The following is a 5,000-nucleotide window of genomic DNA, read 5'->3' as shown; positions in this document are numbered from 1 at the left end:
AGATAACATCCACCCCTTTTCTTCACAAAGCGCGAGCTGCTTGATGTCGTAACCATACTGTTTTTTTTTTTTTCAGAAAATTTTTATGGGGATGAAGTTGCTAGGCCCACGTCTGACCTTTTAGATGATCAAGGAGACTTATTCTGCCAACGGCGTCTGACGTTTACCCATGCAATTATTAACCAGACTAACGTTTTTTATAGTTTTATAATTCTAAACGTATATTTTAGTATTTTTAATACAATTTTTTTTCTATTATAAAAAGTTCAATATATCCGATGTTAATCATCTTTAAATAGGTCTCTCTCTCTCTCTCTCTCTCTCTCTCTCTCTCTCTCTCTCTCTCTCTCTCTCTCTCTCTCTCATAGGTCATACCAGTAATTTTCTTCCCGGATTCAGACTTCCTCCTGACTAATTATCATACCTTACTGTTTACCTTCGTTGAGGGGTGGAGCGAGATGTGTGGAAGGGCGAAAACAACTCATTAAGAAATCGTAAAATGATCTGGGTAGCTCTCTCTCTCTCTCTCTCTCTCTCTCTCTCTCTCTCTCTCTCTCTCTCTCTCTCTCTCTCTGTAGCACTTTGGACCTTTTCGGTCTATTTTATGGATGTTATCATCATCATCATCATCTCCTCTTACGCTTATTGACGCAAAGGGCGTCGATTAACTTTCGCCAGTCATCTCTATCTTGAACTTTTAATTCAATACGTCTCCATTCATCATCACATACTTCATAGTCCTCAGCCATGTAGGCCTGGGTCTTCCAACTCTTCTAGTGCCACGTGGAGCCCAGTTAAACGTTTGGTGAACTAATCTCTCTTCGGAAGTGCGAAGAGCATGCCCAAACCATCTCCATCTACCCCTCACTATAATCTCATCCACATATGGCATCCGAGTAATCTCTCTTATAGTTTCATTTCTAATCCTGTCCTGCCATTTAACTCCCAATATTCTTCTGAGGTCTTTGTTCTCAATTTTAATAAATCTGTTGGAGATTGTTTCACTCAAATCTAATAAATCTGTTGGAGATTGTTTCACTGTAGATGTACTAAACTCTATACATTTACAAGATATGATTTCGAAGTATTTCGAGGTGAAAGTTTAAAGAAGAATAAAAGTAGTATCAATAATTCATATTGCTATTAAAAAGAAAACACAGAGGCATTTATGCTTTAATTCTCTGTTAAATACCCATGCAAAAATATTATAAATCATTGATCGTCCATATTGTAGTACTTCTGGATGTTATACATTATCAAGGAGTAAAAAAAGAATTGTTTTATAACCAGAAGAACATTAACCTCCGGAGTCTTTTGCATAAGATCAGCGCATTATTATTTTTTACTATGGAAATTTCAACAATTTATGTGTTATTAAAAACAACCACAAGAAAGTGCTTTGAACTTGTAATTTTTAAAAATCCTTGCCTCCAAATTTATCATCTTGTCAAAATTGATATTCAGTATTCTAGGCAAATGATATTCTTTTTTGAATGTTGATGTAACTGTGCAAGGTATCTAGTGCTTCCTATGTCAGGGAATGCATGAATTTTGTAAGATAAATAGCAATCCAACATTTGCCTGTGATTTCTTCAACTATGTAATAATGATAGAAATGATTATCGTGATAGATGTAATACAACACTCGAAAGTGTTTTAGTATACCATCCGTTGAGATACTACCGCTAGAGAGTTATGGGGGCCTTTGACTGGCCATACAGTACTACATTGGATCCTTCTCCCTGGTTACGGTTCTTTTCCTTTGCCTACACATACACCGAATAGTCTGGCCTATTCTTTACAGATTCTCCTCTGTCCTCAAACACCTGACAACACTTAGATTACCAAACAATTTTTCCTCGCTCAAGGGGTTAACTACTACACTGTAATTGTTCAGTGGCTACTTTTCTTTTGGTAAGGGTAGAAGAGATTCTTTAGCTATGGTAAGCAGCTCTTTTAGGAGGACACTCCAAAATCAAACAATTGTTCTTTAGTATTGAGTAGTACTAGAACCTCTGTACCATAGTTTTCCACTGTCTTGGGTTAGAGTTCTCTTGCTTGAGGGTACACTCGGGCACACTATTCTATCTAATTTCCCTTCCTTTTTTTTCAAGTTTTATTGTTTATATAGGAAATATTTATTTTAATGTTGTTACTGTTCTTACAATATTTTGTTTTTCCTTGTTTCCTTTCCTCAATAGGCTATTTTCCATGTTGGGGCCCCTGGGCTTATAGCATCCTGCTTCTCCAAATAGGCTTATAGCTTAACTAGTAATTCTAATAATAATATATGTGATTGGGGATTCCTGTGTTCTGTTTAAACAAAGATGTATTTGTATTCACACATATATATATATATATATATATATATATATATATATATATATATATATATATATATATATATATATATATATATATATATATATATAACGTGTTTATTTTTCATGTATGTGTGCGTATCTGTTATGGTTGTAGCCCTTGTTGCCTCATCATCGTATTATATCTATGAAGATTTTTCACCAGTTTATACTAAAAAAAAAAAAAAACCTCAAAGAAAGCCGTACGAATGCCATAGAAAATATGCTTCGGCATATACAGTATTTACTATTACTCTTGAAACACAATACAGTATATTTCATACGTATCTCCTCACAAATTCGTTTTCTTCTCAGTAAGGTCAAAATAGAAAACGTAGGCCGTAGACGCTTGTAAGCGGGATCTAATGTATATTGTAAAATCTTTCTTTGTATCTACACACAAGTTTAATTGATTTGAGATTTTCATTTAACATACCAAATTTTATATGTTCCAATATGTTCAGGTGATATAAAGTGTCATTTTGTTTGTAAACATTCTAGCACACGAACAAGGAAAATAGTTACCTTTTACCAATTTCCTTTGCGTAAATAATAAATCATAGACATTGATGCTATTTAACATTTTACAGATCGTATGTTAACTAAATGCCTTTCATTCATTCATCTATGAACACAAAACAGGAATTGATGTAATAAAGTGGCATAAAAAATAGGGAAGACATTATACGCACAATTAATCAATTAATTACAATCGCATAAACAAGGCAATGTTGTACTCGTATTATTATTATTATTATTTTTTTTTTTTGAAGAGCGATAAAAATTTTAGAGTGATAGGTTTTTTATTCCGCAAATTTTTACATGTTACTTGTCCTTTTTTAAAAACATCATGTTGATTAAGTCTTCTGCAGAAAATAAAATTCCCCATGTTACTTTTCATACATTTCTGAATTGGTATTATATTCACTATTTCTACTATCGGAAACTTCCCTGGAATTGGCTGCTATGTTAAATACCTACTTTAGGGAGGCATTTAAATCCGTAGATGAAAATTATTGCAATATGTTCATGAACCGAAATTTAAGATGAAAGTTAAAAATTAAGAGTTTTGATCCCCTAAAATCAAATCTTTCACTATTAGCCCCATTAAGGGAAAAGAGATACAGTACTTTACAGTATGAAATTTGCACCTTTCAAAATTCTGATACACCTTCCCAGTGATATATAGAAGTTGTTATTGCTACCTATCATTGCAAAGCGAAGCATATGTATGTCCTTTTGGATGGTACCAGTAAAAGCTAGCTTCAGTCATTGAACTGATAATAATTATATTCATTTATGAGTTCTATCCTGTTCGTAATACTTGGCATGCTGTTAGTTCTAATAGTTATTCATACTTCACCACGAGGCTCAGTACTACATAGTATTCTATAAGTTTTATTCCAGCTGTGACCAAGTTGTGGAATGATTTTCCTAATCGGGTAGTTGAGTCAGTAGAACTTCAAAAGTTCAAAATTGCAGCAAATGTTTTTATGTTGAACAGGCTGACATAAGTCTTTTCTATAGTTTATATATGAAATATCTGTTGTAATGTTGTTACTGTTCTTAAAATAGTTTTTTTTTTTTTCATTACTTCTTATATCATTTATTTATTTCCTTATTTCCTTCCCTTTTCCCTTTTGGAGCCCTTGGGCTTATAGCATATTGCTTTTCCAACTAGGGTTGTAGCTTGGCTAATAATAATAATAATAATAATAATAATAATAATAATAATAATAATAATAAATACAGGTAATTGGTTTATCCTTGAAGCATGCGTTCAGGTCAAATTTTTTCATACTTATAATAACTTTTAAGAAATTTTAAACTAACAGGAAATGCGTATGGTATATTAAAGAAATGTGCTTTGCAATTGCAAGATTATTTAAATTTTGCCGATTTTCTAATTGGTCTATGTGACGACAAGAGCCTGTGCTTATATATATATATATATATATATATATATATATATATATATATATATATATATATATATTATATATATGCATATGTATATATATATATATATATATATATATATATATATATATATATATATATACATATATAAGGTTGGTTTAATGTATCATCGACAAGGGACTATTGAACATTATGTCTTAGTAGCAGTATACTCGAGATAATTATCTGAAGCATACGTTGTTTTTTTTGGCGCCTATTTTATGCCACAGGAATTTGCAGTGTCACTTTCCGCTTCAGTATTATGACCTTTTGGTCCCGAGAGCCATTCACCCCGTTTTTATATTAGAGGTTGACATGAATAAATAGTCCCGTAACAGTAATGACCTTTGCCTTACCCTGTCAAATATCTCTTCCTTAGACAGCCATATTTCTGTTTCCTCTTTTAACAGACCAATGTTTTTCCCTTCTTTATACTACCACTTATGTACCCGAGCCCTCAAAAATTACATCTAAATATTTAGATAGATATGCACGCACACGCGCATATTTAACCCTTCCCACCCCACGCCCCGTTTCTTAATTATAACCCGCTAGTCGTACAATTTGTGGTGTGTGTGTATATATATATATATATAAAGTATATATATATATATATATATATATATATATATATATATATATATACTGTATATATATATATATATATATATATATATATAT

The sequence above is a fragment of the Palaemon carinicauda genome, chromosome 18 (genome assembly GCF_036898095.1).
Source record: "Palaemon carinicauda isolate YSFRI2023 chromosome 18, ASM3689809v2, whole genome shotgun sequence".
NCBI classification, from domain to species: domain Eukaryota; kingdom Metazoa; phylum Arthropoda; class Malacostraca; order Decapoda; family Palaemonidae; genus Palaemon; species Palaemon carinicauda.
The sequence above is the reverse complement of the archived record's forward strand: the minus strand, read 5'-3'. Positions refer to the sequence as shown.